The sequence below is a fragment of the Megascapheus bottae genome, chromosome 2, assembly GCF_031878675.1.
Source record: "Megascapheus bottae isolate mThoBot1 chromosome 2, mThoBot2.hap1, whole genome shotgun sequence".
Taxonomy (NCBI): domain Eukaryota; kingdom Metazoa; phylum Chordata; class Mammalia; order Rodentia; family Geomyidae; genus Megascapheus; species Megascapheus bottae.
In genome coordinates this window covers 8,534,408-8,555,895 of record NC_143510.1, presented here as the reverse complement: position 1 = coordinate 8,555,895, position 21,488 = coordinate 8,534,408, and the positions used below count along the sequence as shown (strand labels likewise).

The window sequence follows — 21,488 nt, the reverse complement described above, 5'->3', positions numbered from 1 at the left end:
TTCAAGGGTAGGACTGTAGCCTTGAGCTGAATTGCTCAGGGACAGCACCCAGGCAGAGATGAAAGAGTGTGCAAAAGAGAAGATACATAATACACCATCTATGATTACTTCACAATTTGAAATCATTTTAATCAAATGTCTTTTACTTTTAACCTTAGTAAATCAGGAGGCTAGAACCTGAAGATTGGGTTTCAAAGCAAGTATAGGCAGAAAAGTCCTTGGGATATATATTTCCAAATAACCACCAAAAATATTAAATAGAGCTGTAGCTCAAGTGGTAAAATGATAGGCTTGAGGTTAAAGGAAAAAAAAACTCTAGAACATTGGCGAGGCCTGAGTTCAAGTTTTAATAGAGGCACATATCCATAAAAAATAAATCATTTAAAAATATTTTCACATGGGCCGGGAGCATGCCCTAGTGGTAGGGTGCTTGCCTAGCATGCATGAGGCTCTGGGTTTGATTCCTCAGTACCACATACACAGAAAAAGCTGGAAGTGGCACTGTGACTCAAGTGGCAGGGCACTAGCCTTAAGCAAAACTTGTCCAAGGACTGTGCATAGGCCCACAATTGGCAAAATAAATAAACATATATAGAGATAGATAGATATTGTTTTACATATGTGCAATACATATTCATGAAAAATTGCCACTGAAGCTGGGCCATGGTGGCTCATACCTGAAATCCTACCTACTCAGGAGGCTGAGATCTGAGGATTTCAGTTCAAAGTCAGCCCAGGCAGGAAAGTCTATGAGACTCTTATTTCTAGTTAACTACCAGAAAACCAGAAGAGTTGCTGTAGCTCAAATTGGTAGAGTACTGGCCTTGAGCTGAAGAGCTCAGGGTCAGTGTCCTGGCCCAGAGGTAAGGCCCTACAACTGATCAAAAGTAAAAATGTTTCTACTGAGCGAATAAAATGCAGAAGCTCAACTAACTCAAGCACTGTTCAGGTTGTTTTAGGATTTTCAGCACTGATGGAGTTTGTCTGGTGTTGAATTCTTTTCTGGTGGTTCTTTCAGTATGATTTGAACATTTTATCTTAAGTGGCTAAAGAAAGAGCTTAGGTCTAAATAAGACTGCCACCAATAGGAAGTATTAAGACCCAAGTTAGTGTAAGTACCAGCTTGGAATACCACAGGGACACACAGAAAGAAAAGACTGTCAGCCGCAGCTGACAGGCTAGCTTTCCTGGGATAGAGACTACAACATGCTCTCCATCAGGGAAGATAGTCATATAATACCACGGAGACTGAAGGCAAGAGAAGGGGACTGGAGCAGGAAATCTTTGTAGTCACAGCTGGACACTGGAGAGAGCAGACAGCCAGGGCAGGACATTGTATTGCCGACGTGTAGCCAGGAAAAAAACCTGTATCTTGCACGTAGCTGAAATAATACATATTTTGCAGCTAGACATTAGACATAGTGTGCGACTGGGAATGAGCACCCACATTAAGGCAGCAGCATGTTGCTGTTGCAGTTGGGGCTGGGGGTACATGCAGTTTGGGTGGGAATGAGCAATTGGGGCCGGACTGGCTGGTGGATGACCCAAGATGAAGGCTATCAACACAGATTGGGGATGAATATGCCAACAGTTTGGAAAGCATATTCTCTCACAAAACTTGATAACACCTAAGTCCATGCAGAAATATTCATTGGTTTCCACAGTCCTTGCAGTAAGTAGAAAAACAATGTACCGTGTTTAATGTAGAAGTCGAATGCAACATTTCTTTCATGAGATGTAAGAGAAGTAAGAAGCTTTAGATCAACTATACACCTAAAGGGTAGAATTACAATGCCCTTCAGCTGCTACAGGATGAGATGCAGATCGAATCATTTTCCACTGTGGGTTTGTGACAATGCATTGTGTTCATGATTAGAGAGGGGAGTGTCTTCCCTGTGAGGAGGTGGTGAGCTTGACCTTTCCTTGTTTTGCCTCTGAGGAAATAAAGCGTCAAGGATTCCCTGTAAACCAGGATCTTAAAACGGGGTCTTGGCAAAGTGAGATTAGAACCCACAATTATAATTCTGTTTCTAGAATTTGCTGCTTTTCTGGAACTTGTTAACACAGGTTTTTCTAAAAATGCAGAATTTGTTTGTTTGTTTTTTGGTTCTGGGGCTTGAACTCAGGTCCTGGGCATTGTATTTGACCTCTTTTGCTCAAGGCTAGTGCTCTGCCACTTTGAGCCCCAGCACCACTTCTGAATTTTGAGTGGTTGATTAGAGATAAAAGTCTCCTGGAGATCTTTGAACCTCTATCTTCAGATCTCAGCCTCCTGAACAGCTAGGGAGCCACAAGCTCCAGGGTTAAAACAGCATTTCAGTGGCCCATGAGTATTTCCAATCTTCTTCTATAACTTTCATTTGGCGATCCTGTGGTTTTGACCTCAGCACATCCAAGTCACTTGCCAGTTTGGATGGTACCTACCCCAGGGAGGAAGAAGAAGGAGCTGGGCTTGGGCAGGCTGGCGGGTGTGCAGAGGGTGCTCCAGGTGGGCTGCTGGAGCCAGCCGCGCCTGCGGCTGGCCCAGCCTGGGAAGTGGTGGAAGGGCTCCAGAACACCTCCCTGAAGAAGTGGCTGCTGCTGTGAAAGGACGCCCCAAGTATGGCAGGTGATGGCGACAGTGACTCCCCATCTGTTGGTGGAGACCCAGGAGCACAACTTGACCCAGTTTAACACGTGCACCAGGCGCACGCCCACTCACGACAGCTGAAGATGGAACTGGAGGAATGATGTGTACTTCAAGAGCACGAGTTTTCGTCACCAAAACATTAGGAAAACCCTCAAACCACGCACTTTCTTCACAGGTGAAATATAGCAGGTTGGGGACAGGAATTGGCCAGTCCAGCTAGATCTGCTCATGGAAAGTTTTTACTCTTTTAGGTTTTTCTTTGAGGAGACAGATTTGTTGGTCTGGGCAGGAGGTGTCAGTGTGTTGCTTGAGGAGGTCTTGAGGAGCTGTGAGGACAGATGTGAGCCACCACGTGAACACGGAAGATTATGGCTGCTGTGCATCCCTGCTCTCAGTTCTTTCTCCCAACAGGTCGTCCTGCCGCTACCTGCAGCTGCCTGCTGATCTGTTCAGACAGAGTGAGGATCAAACATACCATGCGAACTGAGAGCTGGTGCTCACGCCTGTGATCCCAGCTACTCTGGAGACAGAGATCAGAGAACTGTGGTTTGAAGCCAGCCCAAGCAGGAAAGGGAAACTTTTATGTCCAACAAACCACGAAAAAAGCCAGAAGTTGAGCTGGGAATCAAATGGTAGAGAGCGAACCTTGTTCAAAAAGCTCAAGGATGACATCCGGGCTCTGTTCAAGAACCAGAATCTACACACACACACACACACACATACACACACACACACACACACACACACACACACACAAATTGCACTTAGAGCCTCACAGTGTGCTAGAGAAATTCTCCACCACTGACTCACAAACAGCTCCCACACTGAAAATTTAAATGCTTTGTGTGTCTGTACACAGGAGTAGTGTAAAATAAAACAAAGTTAAAACAGAGGTATGCAAAATCATGCCTATATTATCCAGTCAGAAAGTAAGCCAGGCACAGTCACTCATGTCTTCAATCCTAGCTGTTTGAGAGACAGAGATCAGAAAGATTGAGGTTCAAGGCCAGCTGGAACAAAAATAGTTCACAAAAGGGCCGGGAGTCTGGCCTAGTGATAGAGTGCTTTCCTAGCATATACAAAGACGCGGGTTTGTTTCCTTGGTACCACATATATGTAGAAAAAGCTGGAAATAGTAGTGTGGCTGAAGTGGTAGTGCTCTATCCTTGAAAAAGTCCAAGGACTGTACTTAGGCCCTGAGTTCAAGACTGAGGACTGGCAAAATCAATAGTTCAGACATGCCCATACATTCAATGCGCGGCATGTTCGAACATTCCTGCCATTCTACCTTTGTGAGAAATGTAGCAGTATGGCAGTCCTGGCCGCCGAGGCATAACTCAAGAAAGTAATTACAGAGAAAAGGGCTGGAGGTATGGTTCAAGACATAGGGTGCCTGCCTAGCAATTTGAAAGTCCTGAGTGAATCTCAAATACTGAAAAAGAAGAGAACAAAAAAGAAAAAGAAAATAAAGACAAACTATAAGCAATCCATAAAAACTACCTGTGGTTTCAAAGATGGAGCTTATTCAATTACATTTGAATATCATTAAGCTGGATATTTTTTAGAGACATAAATGATTATAGATCTTTGTGTAAAAAGAATTTGTTGGCATTTTATTGGTTTGGGGGACCTGGGACCTGGGCTCTGTGCCTTTTTCTGTACCTGAGAATCTTTTGCTCAAGGCTAGTGCTCTACCAGTTGAGCCTCAGCACCACTTCCAGCTTTTTTCTAGGTCTATGTATGGTACCAAGTAATCAAACTCAGTCTTCATGCATGCTAGGCAAGCACTCTATCACTAGGCCAAACTCCCAGCCCCAAGAAGAAACATTTTCTAACTACAGGCCAGAAATAATTTTATTTAATTCCCCAAAAATTTAATATCATATCTAGTAAGACAAAATCTAGTAATACATTTTATAAAATCTGGTAATACAGTACAAAAATGTGCTCTGAGTGCTCAAGAATTTCTTTACAGAAAACTTCTTTACCAAAAAAAAAACCTCTGCATTTACAACAGTCAACTGAGAACATTTCAGTTTTATGGCATTTCTTTTTCAAGTTTATATGAGGTTTCAAACTTACTGGAAGGTAATGATAGTAGCAAATAATCATACTGATGAGGATCAAATGGGCTGTGGTCAGTTTTTGTCCTAAGCAATATACGAATATGAAGCCACCAAGTTTATACAACAACACTTTGAAGCACACAAAGCAATTTGTTTTGCAGCTGAGACCATGGGGCCCAAGGCTATACAGGTAACTTCTGACTGGACTCTTCATCCATTCTTCATATCCACAGTGAGCAAAGTGAACGTAGCCTTCTAAGCCAGATACATTTTAGAAACATGACATACTTTTTGCAGATCCCGTTCTTCCCTGGATGGCAGCAAATTTACAAAGAGGACAGAAGTAGCTGATTACTCTTTTTAGCTTCACTGTGATCCTTTTGTCCTTTGCAGTACATTTGCGAGGACAATAGGCATACTTTCGGCACGGCATTGAACTATAAATTCCAATTAGAAATCTTAAATGTAATCCCTATAATGATCACAAATGTATCTATAGAATGAGTAGAAAAGGAAATGAGAAGGGAATTTGAATGTCCGTGATTTAAAAAGTGAAACACAAAAGAAGATGGCAATGCAAGAAATGGGACAAAAAGATCAAAGAATTATCAAATCGTTACTAAAGTATGTGCTCTATGTATATATGTATATCTATGTATATCAGTCTAAAATCAGAGATTGTAAGCCTTAGTCTCAAACTCTAGAGGTTTTACATTTCAGGTCCAGTCACTCACCCCTATATGTCAAATAAAGAAACATGGTAAGCCAGGTGCCAGTCACTCATGCCTGTAATCCTAGCTACTCAAGAGGCTGAGATCTGAGGATCAGGGTTCAAAGCTAGGCCAGGCCTGAAAAGCCTGTGATACTGTTATCTCCAATTAACCACCAGAAAACTGGAAGTGGTGCTATGGCTCTAGTGGCAGAATGCTAGCCTTGAGCTGAAGAGCTCAGTGACAACAGCTAGGCCCAGAGTTCAAGTCCCAGGATGGACAAAGAGAGAGAGAGAGAGAGAGAGAGAGAGAGAGAGAGAGAGAGAGAGAGAGAGAGAGAGGGGGGGGGTGGTGGTCAGACACTAGTGGCTCAAGCCAATAATCCTAACTACTCAGGAGGCTGAGCTTTGAATGTCCAAATTCGAAGTCAGCCCAGGCAAGAAAGGCCATGAGACTTATTTCCAAACAAGCTACTCAGAAAAAGCTGGAATTTGCACTGGATTCCAGTGTAGAGTACTAGTCTTGAGCAAAAGAAGCTCAGGAAAATGGCGAATGTAACTGTAACCACTCTATATATTATCCCAACAATAAAATACAATTAAAAAAAAGAAGTTCAGGAACAGTACCCAGGCCCTGAATTCATGCCCCAAGATGAGAGTGAGAAAGAAGGAAGGAAGGAAGGAAGGCAGGAAGGAAGGAAGGAAGGAAGGAAGGAAAGAAGGAAGGAAGGAAAATGGTAAAAGACAGAGGAATATTTATTACCTGACACAAGGCATGCCATGGGAAGACAGCCCATCTTCAATCATCTTCAAGGTAGAAACATTTATCCTAAGTTCAGTAGGAAGAATTGGGAGCAGAAGTAGGAATGTATGTGTAGACACAATAGTTTCAGGCATCAGGCATGTGGCAGGAAGTCAGGGGTGGCCAGGGCTGGCAGTAGAGATGGCCCAATGGCCATTGTCTCAGGATTGATCAAGGGCATAGAAAACTCACTGGCACCTGGCAGGTGGTCTGGCTCTTGTTCTTTCCTTCCTGGTTTCTAAGATGTTTAAGTGACTTTAGGAGAGAATGGCTCACAGAGAAAGGCCTACATATGGAATGGAGGAGTCCAGGATAGCCCACCTGCATTCTATTCTTAAGAAATTCAGGGGTCCAAGTGAAGAGTCAGTGTTTCTCAGCACCAGCATCTTCCAAGTATCTGTGACAATGCTCCTGTCTTCTTTTTGATAGGGATGAGTGGGGGCGGAGGGGGCCGTGAACCAAGGGAATCTTAAGATGGTTCATCATACCTGTGCTGAAAGCCTTTTGCTTTCCTATATGATACACTCTGCCAGACATCAGCGGCTCAGGCCTGCACTCCTAGCTACTCAAATGTTCAGAGCCAGAGACCCGAGTTCCTTGAACCACAGTTGGGAATTGGTCACCTCTGCCTGAAGACTTGGGGGCGCAGTCATTTGGTTGGAGGACACTAGTTCTCTTATCTCAGCCTTTGAAGCTAGAATGAAGAGATCATTTGCAAAGCATACATCTTCACTTAAATTGCTGAGCTGGAGACATCTGTGTCTACACCACCTCTCTCCTTGCCTTTACTGTGCGCAAGCGCCTCTATAAATAAATGTATTGAACTACTGTGTGTACTGTTCCAGTCTCCCAGACCTTGGCATACTGACAGCCTACCTGGTTCCAGTTTTCGCGTGTGTGTGTGTGTGTGTGTTTTCCTTAGTCTCCTACTATCTTCTCTCACTGTAGCTACACTTAGCCTGGATCTGCACAATGGGATACTGGAGCCAAAAAAATGAGAACAGAGAGAGACAGAGGAGAGAGCAAAGCAAACAGGAATCAAGGGATCAAGGCTCAACAGTCCTTGGACCCGGAGCTCCCTAAGCAAGCCTGTTTATTTAGTTCAGTGCAGATACATGCCAAAAAAAGGGTATCTATTTGTCTTGTGGTTACAACCATTAACATGAGACATAGTTTGTGTACATAATCATAATTGACTCTTATTGTAGGCAGCAGAGGGTGAACATTTAACTATATCACAGACATTCATCTTAGTTGTTATGTCTCAGGAAAAGCCAAACCAGGGTAGTATCTTTGGCTCACACTTGTGTTCCTCACTACTCAGGAGGCTCAGATTTTGAGGATCATCATTCAAAATCATGGTTTCTGAGAGATTTCTCCTTCAGAATAACCAGCAAAAGATGAGCTGGAAGCATAGTTCAAAGTGGTAGAGCACCCACATGTGAGGCCCTGAGATTAAACTGAAGTATGACAGAAAAGAAAAGAGAAACCTAAAATACAGGGGTAAGGTACAGCACAGTTGAGAAGGCAGCATTCCTAGAAGCACTCTTCCTCCAGAGCCTGTTTTATAATGAGTGTGCAAGGCTACATGTGAGGTATGGGGTAGAGGTGCTGCATTTCTTATGTGTTGTATTACTCACTGAGATTGCCTTTTCAATTTGGATTGACCATGTTGTTCTTACCATCAGGAGTCAATTGTCATTAGGCTTATTCTGTTAGTACTGAATTTTATACATATCCATTAATAAAAAAAATACGATTGGTGAAGTGGCTTTCCTCTATAATCCTAGCTACTCAGGAGGTAAGGTAGGGGATAAGGTGCAGCCTAGTTCTAGGCAAATTCAGGAGACCCTTACTCTGTGGAATTCCTTTAGTACGTGTACCCTAATGTTACTTGTGTTATTGTTCACAATAACCAAGGCATGGAATGAGTGTATCTTTATATATTTATATGTATATATGGATTAAACTATGATATACACACACACAAATCCATATATATAGCTTGTATAACCACCAAAAATACACATGTACATTTATATTTCCTTTATGTCATAGAAATGGTACAATATATAAAAATGTATTAAGTTAGTTAAATATATGTATAATATGTATGCACACAAAGAAATATTTTTATTGATAAACCTAAAGACATCTTGCCATTAACAATACTGTGGCTGAACCTGCAAGAGTATTTTTTAAACTTTTTTTTCATATATTTTTTATTGTAATTAATAGAAGGATTGCATTATATTCACCAGATAGAAGGTACATTACTTCACAAACATTGATACCCTTTCTCATGTTTAGGTCCCCATTTCCTTTCCCCCTGCAACCCCACTCCTTATCTTTTTTTTTCCCTTCCCTAACAAATTTCAAATAACAAAATGAGCATATATAAAATATATCAAATAGCAAGATAAAATACTATAACAATATGAGATAACCAAGGGATAGCTAAAGAGATGAGAGATAACATAGTACATAAAGGACAACAATCACTCAGTACATGGCTTTTGTTTCTATATCCTGGAGGTCCTTTCATTTAGCGTCATCCTATATGGTCTTTTATGTCTTGGTTTTGCTCTACTATAAATCTCTGCTAGGAGAGCCCAAGGTTTCTACTGATTATGACAAATGAGGAAACCATTCAGCCTATGTTCCTTTGAGTCTGGCTTACTTCACTTACTTTTTCTAAGTCTTTCCATTTCCTTACAAATGGGGCGATGTCATTCTTTCTGACAGCAGCATTGTACTGTTTATTTGTATTATTTACCTAGAATTTATTATGAGGATCTTTCTTTAACAAGTTCTCTAGGTGCACATTTGAAGATGCACTTGTTGTCCATTCACATATTTGCTCATTTATTTCTAATTCAGGTACTGTGCTCATTGCTGAGGATATGAAACAGGACAAGGCCACTATATTCCCTTTTGTGGAGTTTACGTGCCATTTTCTCTCCCCCTTCTTGCCAATAGAGAGAATCAGCTGAGCAAATTTTGAGATTATTTCTGTTGATGTTGATGAGAATTTGTTAATTAGATATGAATGGAGGGAATGTTTTTGAGTATGTGTGGATGAACTCAGGTCCTATGTACAGTCTCTGTTATTTTTTTCTGCTCAAGTCTAGAGCTTTATCACCTGAACCATAGATCCACTGCTGGATATTTGGTGGTGATATTTGAATTTAAGAGTCTCATGGACTTTCGTTCCTCACCTGGCTTCAAACTGCGATCCTCAGATATCAGTCAATTGAGTAGCTAGGATTCCAGGTTTTAGTCATCCATGCCCAGTGCAGCAAGAACGTTGGCCAGTCTATGCAGTGCTGGGAGTTGACTTACAGCAAGGCCCTTGCATGTGCTGTGCTAGTTCCCTATCCACTGCATGCCATGGCCTGCCCAGGAGAAGTCTTAAAATTAAGGAAGAGCAAAACTTTTGTAGTCACCTATTTTTTATGAGTTTTGACACAGAGCACAGCACAGAAAGGCAGCCCAGCCCACATGGACGTCTTCTGAAGTTCTGCTGCCTTTCCAGCTCTGGCATGGGTGCTTTCCTCTTGGACACAAAGACAAGTTGAACTATAGAGTATTTATTTTTCTTACTTTTCTGAATTCTTTTCTCTTTGTTGTACTCTACTGGAGTCTAAACTATAGAGTTTGTGCTTTCTAGGCAAGCACTGTACTTGTTGAACCAGGTCTCCAGTCCTTTAGTTTATATTTTCTTTTTGAGGTAGTCGCACTAACTTTGCCTCAGCTGACGTCAAACCATTGTCGCCCTTTGTGAATTTCTGATATGGGCATGCACCGCCCTGCTAGGCTGTTGAATGACTGTCAGAGGCACTCCCTCTATTGTGTCTGCATCTTCATATGTAAAACTTCTGTGCTGGAAAGGAAAATATAAGAGAAGACAAATGACTACACTTCCATGGCACTAAGCATGGTGTTTTAGCTTCTTCAATAGCTGACTTCTAACATTTAAAAGGTTGAACTACCTCAGTTTTGTTATCTTTTGGGGAGTTTATGCACAAGCTGAGTCAGGAGAGTCAAGTAAGTGAAAATATTCAGATATCAGGAGAGATTTCTAACTGAGGTATCATGCAGGAGAGAGCTTGGAATGATGTGATGTTGGTCTGACTTGGCTTTAGAGAGGACAGGACTCGGTTCTCAGTGGAGCAGGTGAGACCAAAGGCAGCTTTTCCACAGACATGTTGTGCCCCACTATCCCTGCTTCTTCACTGCCATTGGCACCACTGACAAAACGTCTGCCCTGATGTACCATTTATGTCAGAAATCGTGGAGATGATTACAGTTTAAAAGACAAAACATTGAGTTATTTTTTTCCTTAGCTGCATTTTAACATGGTTGGCACCTTCTCATAAGGAAAACAAACTGTGTTTTTATTTAGTAATATTTGGCAAAACAATAAGCATGCTGCTTCTGAGAAGTGATCCCCTCTTTCTTTTTTTCTTTCAGCTGTCCCTGGATTTTGATCTCTGGGCATTGCGCTGCTGCTGGACAACTTTGCCCATGGCTGGCACTGTACACTTGAGTCAGCTTTTTTACTGATTATTTTGAGATAGAGGCTCTCAGACTTTTCTGCCTGGCCTGGTTTCAGGACAGGTCTCATCCACATGCAGAGCTAGAGTTATAGGTTTGAGTCAATAGGAACTGGTTCACTTTTTCACATTCAGCCTGTACCCTGTCCTGGTGGTTTGTACTTTGTTTCAACTTTGTGTCTTTCCCACGGCTGAACTCTTACTGCTTTGTACTAAGTCAGGACAGTGCAGGGTGGGTCTATGACACAGGACAGAAGGCCACATGGCACAAGTAAGGAGACTGATGATCTAGTGGCATCTCGGGCCATGTGGAGACCTGAACAATCTTCCTGCTCACTTAAAAGTGCCTGTGGCCAAAGGTGAGGCTAAAGTGAGTAGAACACTTGCTCACAAATGAGAATTCCTAAGTACAGACCAGGATATTACCCTCCAAAAAGTACTTTGAATTAAAACCTATGAGTTGTTCCTGCATTTTGATGAAGGTCTCTACATAGCAGGCTTTTCATGAGCAACACACACTATCTATTGACCTGAGTGTCTAGTCTCTATTTTATTCTGCCCTTAGTTTCTGGATGTTTGTTTAGAGTCCATGTGCTTAGTCCACCTGTGGGAACATTTTATTTCTTACATTTTTAAGTTTTAATATTAATTTTATTGTGAAAGTGATGTACAGAGGGGTTACAATGACATGTCAGGTAATAAGGATATTTTCTTTAGAACAGTGTCACCCTTCCCTCATTCTCTCACAAACACTGGTAAGTGAGCAGGAGAATAGAGCTGTGTGAGGTGTATGAGGGTAATTCACCCCCCAGGAGTCCATGTACTTGTGCAAAGGTGTAGGGAGATATTGCATGTAATTATTATGAGAGTCATATAGAGAATGCATAGTCACCTATTTTTCTTCATATTAAAATCTGAATTTCTTTCTTTTTTTTGTTCATTGAGTTTTTTTTTTTTTGCCAGTCCTATGGCGTGAACTCAGGTCGTGAGCATTGTCCTTGTGCTTTCTCAATGCTATTGCTGTATCGCCTGAGCCACAGCACCACTTCTGGCTTTTTCTATGAATGTGGTACCAGGGAATTGAACCCAGGGCTTCATGCTAGGCAAGTACTCTACCACTAGGCCATGCTCCTGGCCCTTCCCTTGGCTTTTTTTCCTCAAGGCTAGACCTTTATTATTTGAGCCACTGTTCCACTTTCTGCTTTTTGGTTTAGTTAATTGGAGATAAGAAGGCCCCAGAGGTTTCTGCTTTGGGATAGCTTTGAACCATGATGTCCTGCTCTCAGTTTCCTGGGTATCTAGGATTACAGGTAGGAGCCACCCACATCAGGGTCACTGGAGTTTATTTAATGATGGAGGCACCCTCTATCTTCCTGCCTTTACTTCCTTCCTACTTCAGCTGTGATTATAGAAATAAATCACCATATGGTATTTCAGTCTGTGTATCATTTTATTGTTATGATTTAATTTTATATTTCTTCCTTGTTCAGGTGCAGCTGGTATCTGTTTGTGATTGGCTTTCCTGAAGACCTGAACCACAGTCTAATGACATGGACCAAGTGCTGCTGGAGGCTGAGGACTGCTGGAAGAATGGCACGAAGCAGGTAAGAACTTGCCCATGGAGGGTTCTAGTGGGCACCTGAGGATCCTTCACAAAGGTGACAGGTCAGGAGCCACAGCTTGGCACCTCAAAGGGAATTTCAAACTCCCATAACTGGTACATGAATTGCGTGTGAGAGGCATCTTCACAGAGAGCATCTGAGGTGTCCTTGCTCTTCCATTGATGTTCCAGGATCCTATGTAGTCCCTGTCCATAAAGACAAGGCACAGGGGAGCTTTAACCTCCGTGAATGAAACTGAAATCTCATATTCTAAAACTAATTCCACAATGTAGGCTTTAAAAAATCTTGCTTGGATATTAGTTTTGAGTGTAAGTTTTGTGCTGAAAATGGCATGTGATTAGTTAACATAGATTAAATTAGCTGTTTGGATTAACATGAATACATTTTTAAAAATTCCTTAATTTATTGTGTTCTTCCACCTGCCATGTTACAGTTATTTTTAATTGTAATGTATAGAGAGGTTACAGTGATATTCGCCAGATAGTAGATGCATTACTTCTCACACATTGGTACCCCCTCTCATGTTTTTGTCCCATTTCTCTCCCCCCAATCATCCCCTCCCAACCATCTTGTTTTCCCCCTTCCCTTTCCTCCTTCAAATAAACAAATGTGTATTCAAGATACAAGGTAATAAAGTCAGATACTGTAACAATATGAGATTTACCAGAGGGCAACAAAGGAGAAGAGAAATAATACATCGCACAATATAATAAAGCTCTTGTTTCCATATCTTAGAGATCCTTTCATTTAGCCTCATCCTATATGACCTCATGTATCTAGGTTTTGCGATGTTATAATCCTCTGATAGGAGAGTCCAAGGTTTGCACTAATTATTACAAATGAGGGAAACCATTGTGCCTGTGTTCCTTTGGGTCTGACTTACTTCACTTCATATGATTTTTTTCCAAGTATTTCTATTTTTTTACAAAGAGGCAATGTCATTTTTTTTTCTGATAGAAGCATAGAATTCCGTTGTGTATTAGTACCACATCTTCTTGATCCAGTCAAATACTTACTGGCATCTGGGTTGGTTCCATATCTTGGCTATTGTAAGTAGTGCTGCAATGAACACCTTAGTGTTAGTGACTTTGGTATATCCTTGTTTCTGGATGATTGGGTAGATGCCAAGGAGTGGAATTGCTGGGTCATAGGGGAGCTGTATGTTTAGTCTTTTGAGGAACTGTCATACTGCTTTCCCTAGTGGTTGAGTGAGATTACACTCCCCCAACAGTGTAGTAGTTATTCCTCCTGGGCACATCCCCGCCAACATCTATTGTTATTAGATTTCTTGATTATAGCCCTTTTAACTGGAGTGAGGTGGAATCTCAGAGTTGTTTTGCTTTGCATTTCTTTTATGGCCAGACATGTTGAGCATTTCTTCAGGTGTCTGTAGGCCATTGTTATTTTCTCTTCAGAGAAGTGTCTCTTTAAGTCATTGGCCCATCTTTTAATGGGATGGTTGTTTCCCTGAAGATTAGTTTTGGAGGGATTCAATTTTTTTAGCTGTAGATATATTTTAGATATGAGGCCTTTGTCTGTTGTATTATTAGTGAAAATCTTACCCCACTCTGTAGGCTTTCTATTTAACTTGCTACCTATGTCCTCTGGCATACCGAAGCTCTGCAGTTTTATGCGGACCCATTTCTGGGTCTTTATTAAGAACTTTTTGACCTGTGCCAAGGAATCTTGTGTATCTTCTATTCCTTCTTGAAATTTTTATTTCAGAGTAGGGGCTTTTATCTCAAGGTCTTTGATCCATTTGGAATTAATCCTGGTGCAGGGTGACATAGAAGGATTCAACTTTAGTTTTCTCAGGTGCTTAAGCAGTGGTGATGACTACTTGTTGAAGAGTCTGTCTTTCTTCCATTCTATTTTTTGGCTCCCTTATCAAAGATTAGGTTAAATAATGGTAAGTTTTCGAACATAATCACAGGAACAGGAACAACCATTCCAGAAATTTTACCTGTGTTTAACCGTGGAGATAATGGAATAGAGATGTTCTCTGTTAGTACTGCTTGTTTAATATGGAGGTAACGCTCACTCCCACCTTCAGATCTGCCTTCACTTTTTGTAGATCTGAAGTTTGCACCACCATGTGCACACTTACATATTTACATATTTATGGCTTAAAGTTTATAAACATAGGGATGTTATAAAAATTATGAGTTCAATATTGAGTAAATTCATTCTGAATCATGCCTAGTGAAAGGAGAAAGATGAAATACATTCAAGACAAAGTCATGGCTCATAGATAAAACAGGAACACCAGGAATAGAGGCAGCACAGAGCTGCTTCTCATGTTGTGGGCAAGCTGGTCACTGAACAATCAGAGTGTGGGGGGGGGGTTGGAAGATCTGCTCACGTGGGCTATTTAGTGAAAGGCAGTCTTGGAGGTGGCTGTCCCTCAGAGAACCCTGATTTTAAGATCAACTAACTCTGCTGAGTGAATTCAACCTCATTTCCTGGAGAAAATACTCCCAGGAGGAGAAATGACTCTGTGTTGGGAAGGAATTTTTAATTTTTTTCATATGGTATTATACGGCACGAGAAAATATGAATGTCTTGGATCTGCTTTTCATCTGAGGTTCACTAGCTGTCATCGCAGAAGTGGGAAAGTTTTCTAGGAAACTTAGGAAGCCTTAGAAAGTTTGCCTAATGACACAAAAAATGTGGGTCTTCTCATAGAATTTAGGGCTCGTGGTGCTCAAATCCAGCTGCACAGGAATTGAGTGTGGGTTAGCAATCTTGGTGAGCTTGTGCAGTTTCTTTCTGTATTATAATTCTCTTATCTCCCTTTCCTCATAGAACTTGAAGTCTGAAATGTAGTAAGACGTGAAGAAAACTCACATTTCAGCTTTAGGTTCACCATTACTCTCAATAATTTGCTGGCTTTGCTTTGTGGATGAAAATCTATTTAAGCAACTCTTGAGAAGTTCAGTTAGGAGAGAAAGTAATCAGAGTTTTTCTACTTAAAGTATGTTTGGGAACCTTTCACTATTCTTCAAAACCAGCACCAAGGATCACTCTGAGTTCACTTAGAAAATCCCTAATTTATTGCAGCTGTTTTTTCCTCACCCGAGGAGACCCTTCTCTCCCTGTGGTCCTTCATGGAAGTCGCCCTGCCAAAGAAGAGCCAGTGTGTGGCCCCATGCTGGAGAAAGAGAAATGGGGAAAGACTATGTCTCTTTCGTCAATGTTCACTAATTGTTTTTACCTTTGCCACAATTAACCAGTCCAGGAAAAAAAAGTATTCAACTGGCCAGGTGCCGGTGGCTCACTGTAATCATAACTACTCAGGAGCTAAGATCTGAGAATCATGGTTCAAAGCCATCCCAGGCAGGAAAGGCCATGAAATTCTTTTCTCTAATTAAGCACCAGAAAACTGGAAGTGGCCCTGTGGCTCAAGTGGTAGAGCACTAGTCTTGAGCTGACCACACCCAGTGTTAAACCCTACAACAATAAGAAAAAAATTCAACAGCATTGGGAAGTTGTCATACAAAGGGCCCTTGGCTGAGAATTTAGAATGATGATATTCTACATTATTTATTTCAGTCTGGGTGAAACCAGGAAATGGTTTGTTTTTCAGGTTTCTTATTTGTGAAATAGCTTCAGTTATAGTTTGGGTAGAGTGTTGTGAGAGTGAGATGTTATGAATTTACATATCTGGAACAGCACTTAGCACACAGAAATTAGTAGTAGTAGTTCATCATGTGAAGCAGTAAGCAAGTTCTAGTCACCTACCATTTCCTAGACTGCAGGATGCCACAGGCTCTGTTTGGCAGATTTCTAATATCTATCCTGGCAAAGTACCACTTAGGAAAAGTGTCATGGGGGTGCAATTTGTGCTAGTCACTTTGTCAATATGAGACAAAGACCAAAAGGAGGGAAAATGAGTTTTGAGGTAAACAAAGGAAGGGAGAGTTAATTTTGGCTGCAGGTTTCAGAAATTTCAGTCCATGGCTATGTAACTCCATATCTTCGAGAATTCTAGTGAGGCAAAGGACTCTGTTGGAAGGCACAGCTACTGGCACTGCCCATTACATTGTGGCTGAGATAGGGATTAAGGTAGTTGTTGAAATAAGAGGTAGCGGTAGGGATCAGAGAGAGAATAGAGAAGAGGAGAGAGAAAAGGAGAGAGAGGAAGGGAGATTGGAGGAAGATACCCTCTTGAAAACATGCCCCAGTGACCTATTTCTCCATCTAGGTTCATTTATCTGTCATCTTGTCAAAGATTAATCAGCTAGTAATGCACAATTTAATAGCACCAACTGCTGAATGGCTAACATTCAGTGATAGTTTCATCATAAACATAAAATAACTTTTCAAAACAATGTAAATTTGATTTTGTAGCAAACAGGAATACTACTCATGGAGTGAGATGTTTATAAATATGAAGAGCTGCAGTAGAGCTGAATGCAGGGATTTTAGAACACATATCTCTCTGGTCCATTGTTTGATGTTTGTCGACTCTTAGTTGTGATCATTGAAAAAAGTCTTAGGCTAAACATATTCACATTTTTAAAGTGCTGTGATGATTTAAAATTTTTAATACTTTTTTGCTCAATAATTTTTTTAGCACATTTCACATTGTAGAGAAGATGAATTGCAAATGCTTTAAGGAAACGTTTTCTTACTGGCAGTGATTGATAGCTAATGGAAAATTTATCACAGATTGGGAAAGTCTTCATGACTCGCATGAAGAGATATGGTGCTGAAGTATTTCTAATGGATTTTATCAGCATGCTTTCATATTTCCAAAGATACAGGTTGCATTTGAAATCAAAAGGCTTTTTCTTTTTCCCACTTTCAAATCATATGACTTGGCATAACTCATTGCACCTAAGAGTCATTTACCAAAGCCTTTTAAGAGATAATAATCAACTCACACTTCTCATTGATAATTGTAGTCTAAGAGTTATGGGACTCTAAAATGGTGCTTTTTAATTGTAAAGTGAAAAGTAGTTGTATTTTTGTCTTCCTTAGCTTGCAAATATATAGAGAAAATGCTAATTAGTTATATTTTTTCTGTGATTATGATTAATTTGTTGTACTTTAAAAACCCCGTCCTTGTAATCTCAGCTACTCAGGAGGCAGAAATTGGGATGATTGAGTGTTAAAACCAATTTAGGCAATGAGGTAACAAGTTTCAAACTCAAGAGAAAGCTGAGTAAGACAGAATTGGTTTATAATCTGAAATATTTGGAAGGTATAGGTAGTCCAAAACATGAATGGCTGCCTGAAAAATAACTACATTTAAATAAATGATTAAATCTAAAATAAATAAAAATGAAACACGAAAATTTAAAAAATGTACCTGCCTATCAACTTTCAAGCCTTGAATTCAAATTTCAGCACTACTAAAAATAAAACAAGTAAATAAAATTTATCTTTGGTAACATTTTTTCTTATATGCTGACATTACTTCAGATTGTCAAATGCTGGTCTTCTGAAGGATGGGGAAATAAGTACAGTTGTCACATTCCAGTCCAACAAGTGTGGTTGAGTCCTAGAAATCCAGTTCCAGCACATGGTGAATGGTATAAGTACCCATGAGTAAAATGAATCTTGACCATTGTCACTCGTTCCTTTGTTTTCCTCAATTCCCCACCTCATTCCTACCCTCACGTTATATAGTTCAGTTTTTACATAATGTACATTGAATGTAATGACTGCTTTAGTCACCTTTTCTTCCTCTCTATGTGTCCCCCTCACTTTTCTCTCCCTCCAAACATGTTTCTGTTTCCTCATGTTTGTTTTGTGTTCAGAAGAATACTTTTATACTGTACTCCTAAGTAAAGAAAATTTAGTCCATTTGTTGTGTATTTGCATAAAATCCTGTATATGTTACCATACATATTTCTACTTTAGATCTAGATTACACATATGAGAGAAAACACGCATTGTTCCTCTCTGAGTCTGACTTACATCACTTACTAGAATATTTTCAAGACCTGTCTATTTCCTTACAAGTGACATATTCTAAATCCCCAGTGCCACAACATGGGGAAGTGGATGTGCTGTGACATGACTGGACTGTAAAGGCTCTGCCTTCACCAACTCCCCATGCAACCAGCACTTGACTGGGTAAATCAGCCCTTTCTTGTCCTTGTGCTTTCGTCTTCCTCTCTTGTTCTGACCCTCCCTTCTTCCAAGGGATGAAGCAGCAGGAAGAACCCACAACAGTGGTTCCTCAGCCTCAGGATTCTCAGCCTCAAGAGCCACAGGATGTAGATGTGTCCCATGTGTGGTGTGAGCAACTTCAAGTGGACTAAGATGCTTGATAAAAACAGTAATGTGAATAATCTATGAAGCCTGACCTTTAGTGATGGTGGTTCAGATATACCACATGTATTTATGCAAATTTAGAATGACAACTATATGTATGAATATATCCCTGGGTTAAATTCCTGAGATAGAAATGAAAGTTTAAAGTTCTCTCTGAGCAGAAGATAATGCTTTCAGGCCCTGAGAACAAGTCCCTAGTTCAAACTCTAGTACTGCAAAAAAAGAAACACAACAAAAACATGCAAGCAAAGCACAATAAGCAAACCATTCCACCTAGGTATATACCAAAAAATCCTAGCCAAATGTGAAGCAGAAATAGAAGGATGATGGTTTAATGCCAGCCTGAACAAAGAATTCACAGCACACAGCTAACTGAATAACCTGAGCAGAGAGAGCAAGGAGTGTCACACAAGGAGAGAGCATCTCCCTGGCCAGAACGAAGCCCAGAGTGGAAACCCCAGTACCATCAAGACAAAATGTGGTCTTCCTTAGACATTGTCCTTGGATAGGTGGGTAGGTGACACAGATAGATCTCTGCATAGGACAGAAGATATGGGGAGGCAGCTTCAAGTCTGCTGACATCTGAATTGTGACGAAGAACTGAATATCAAGATGAGCCTTACATAGTAGGACTAAAGGCATGTGGAAAGACAGGAAGATGGTAATGTTACAACCATCAGCAACCCAGAGCTAACTTCAGAGGGCCAGGTCTAGGAAGGGTGGAGCTGCCCTTGTGGTTGTCTTGGCAAGCTTACATTGACTTTAGCAAGTGTTTCTCCCTCTGACCACTAAGGTGAAGAAAGAGTTCTAAGGTAAACAAAGAGTAAAACGTGGGGAAAGCAGTCAGGTGCAGTGGGTCACACCTGTAATCCTAGCTATTCAGGAGGCTGAGATCTGAGGATCAAGGTTCAATGCCAGCCCAGGCGAAAAAGAACTGACTCTTTTCTGCAATTAACCTCTAGAGAAAGGGAAGTAGGGCTTGACTCAAGGGTAGGCTGTAGCTTTGAGCTGAAGACCTCAAGGACAGTGACCAGGCTAAGTTGAAGTCCCATGACCCCCACCCAAAATGTGGAGAACACAGCCACAGGTCTACAACATAATGGTGTTTCCTCCCCTAATTCCCTGCTTTCTCACTCTGCTTCATATCAATCCTGTGAAAATTGTTTTTTTGAAAAGCTTCTGCATTATTCAGGTGGTTTTCCTGTTGACAGTTACATATCAGATGCATACATCCTTTTCTTGAGCACTCTAAGCTTCCCTACTAGAAGCTCTTTGAATCTGAGTTACATACTCTTAATTAAGCCACTTGGTTTTAAGGTTGTTAACCTAAGATTGGCCATTGGGAGCAGAGGGACCTGAATTCAGCCAATGGGAGCAGATGGGTGAGACTTTCTGATTTAGGGATGAAAAGGGAGCAGCCTGCCTGCTCTTTGCTTGTTTGACAGATCTTTAATAGCACACCCATCTGCAGAAGTAAGCTTTGCCTTAATGAGTTTCTTTGGACTAGACGTCTTTATTTCTATGCAATACTGCATCATGCCAAGCTAATCCTGACAACACTCAAACTCTACATCATCTTATAATGTCCTAGATGCCTAATCAACCTTGAAAATGCCAAAGGGAGTTTTGCAAAGGACTTCAAGACTCAACACTGTTTCACATGTGCATGCATGAGCCACAAGAGCGATTAGTGTTTTTCCTAGCATGCACAAGCCCTGAGTTCCATTCCTCAGGACCACATACAGAGAAAAAAGTCAGAAGTAGTGTAATGGCACACATGGTACAGTGGAAACCTTGAGAAAGTGTGAAGATAATGCCCAGGCCCATACTTCAAACCCCAAGACAGGCAAAAACATAAGTTTACAGCAAAGAGACACCAATAGCTGTAAATAATACAATACCCAATCATTTGCTTATTTCCTCACACAATCATTTGACATTCTACTTTCTCTATTTTCTCCCACTTTATCTTGATATCTTACAGATATTCTGTATTGACATTTTTTACTTCATTTTGTACATATACTTCAATGCTGGAGACACAACCTGAAGCTGGGTGCCAGTTGCTTAAAACTGTAATCCTGGCCGATCAAGAGGCTGAGATATGAGATACCATACCTCAGACAAACTGGGCATCCAAGTTCAACATACTTCTAAGCAACTGACCATGAAAAAGCTGGAAGTGGACCTGTGGCTCAGGTGGCAGAGTGCCATTCTCCAGCAAAGGACCTATGTATCAGCTTGAGGTTCTTAGTTCAAGACCAAGTACCACCACAAACACCCGCAGGCACAAGATTTGAAAGTCTTCCTCTGAATCAACCAAGGCATTGGCACCAACTTAAGCTTACCTTGTAGGAGTGTGAAAAAGGGTCTGCTCTCCTAATGGGTGGCCTTGGTGAAGAACAGTTATACAGCACTCTGGGGTCCTGTGCTTTCAGCTGCAGAGCTTGGATCATTGCACTGAGTGGCTGCCAAAGAGAGAAACAGAGACCTGAGGGACAGACTGGCTAATAAAGCCTCAGACAGGTGATGAGTCTCACATTTTTGCTATGCATACAGTAGCAGGGGTTGAACCCCATTCTTCCTCTGATATCCTCATACAGCATTCATGGCCCTGACAATGCAATCCCCTCTAGTCCAGCTCTCCTATTCATAGGCCAGTGCCCATTGCCTGTGGAGCTGGCCTCCCTCAAAGCTCTGTCAGTTCTGTCAGCTCCTAGAGCATCTGCCAGGATGCTTGCTCACACCTGGTACTCTACATCTTTCAGTCTTACTTTTTGCAAGTTTATTAGAAAAAGAATCTTGTAGGCTTTTCTGAG

At 41.1% G+C, this 21,488-nt stretch overlaps 1 long non-coding RNA gene across 1 annotated transcript in view; it reads left to right on the top strand.

Annotated features, from left to right (window-relative positions):
• Window positions 1-17,887, top strand: part of LOC150066360 (uncharacterized) — a 47,359-nt gene extending 29,472 nt beyond the window's left edge. Inside the window, exons 2-3 of the long non-coding RNA XR_016532618.1 lie at window positions 12,253-12,366; window positions 17,812-17,887. This is a non-coding gene — a long non-coding RNA (uncharacterized LOC150066360). The remainder of the gene's footprint in view (window positions 1-12,252; window positions 12,367-17,811) is intronic.
• The last annotated feature ends 3,601 nt before the right edge of the window (window positions 17,888-21,488 follow it).